Below are 575 nucleotides of genomic sequence, written 5' to 3'. Positions count from 1 at the left end.
CCCCCCCCCCGGCCGACCAAAAAAGCCGCTGTGGCTCCCCAGGTGAGACCTGTGGGGTTTGCTGTGGCTGCGTTAAACACAGCCCCTGCCCCCTGCCCCGCAGCAGCGCACACAGCCGGGGCTGCTCCTGGCCCCCAGCCCGCCTCCCCTGCTGTCACCGGGGTAAGAGCGGGGTGGGTGACAGACTAGAGATGTTCTTCCCCCCTCAAGAACAATTTATTTGAGGATTTGCATCAAAATGGGAATTTACTAAAGTCTCTGGAAGAAAGATCAAACCAGCACATTAGAAAAGTGCTAAATTGGCCAATTGCTTTGAAAATATCAGTTTTCATCTGATATATACAGATGGGCTTGACAGGAAAAGCCACCCTGAAAAGTGACGAGGATGATTGTCCTTTGTCTCTCAAGTACTGGGAGGTGTCAGCTGATTTCTGCGATGACTTTGCTCTCCATGGGAGCCCAGGCGGGTCTTCAGCTCCTCGGCTTTAGGTTCTCTACACCCTCGGTCACCTCTCCCACTGTTCCCAGTTCTCCCACACCCCCCGGTTCAGATTCAGAGAGATTTTATCCCTCAG

The 575-nt window shown here is 53.7% G+C and overlaps 1 protein-coding gene across 1 annotated transcript in view; it reads left to right on the top strand.

The window, feature by feature from the left end:
* LOC104499935 (putative olfactory receptor 51H1) overlaps nt 1-575 on the top strand; it is a 4,924-nt gene that overhangs the window by 1,930 nt on the left and 2,419 nt on the right.

Source organism: Buceros rhinoceros, unplaced genomic scaffold (assembly GCF_000710305.1).
Source record: "Buceros rhinoceros silvestris isolate BGI_N320 unplaced genomic scaffold, ASM71030v1 scaffold38289, whole genome shotgun sequence".
NCBI classification, from domain to species: Eukaryota; Metazoa; Chordata; class Aves; order Bucerotiformes; family Bucerotidae; genus Buceros; species Buceros rhinoceros.
This window is presented reverse-complemented; position numbering and strand designations above follow the sequence as displayed.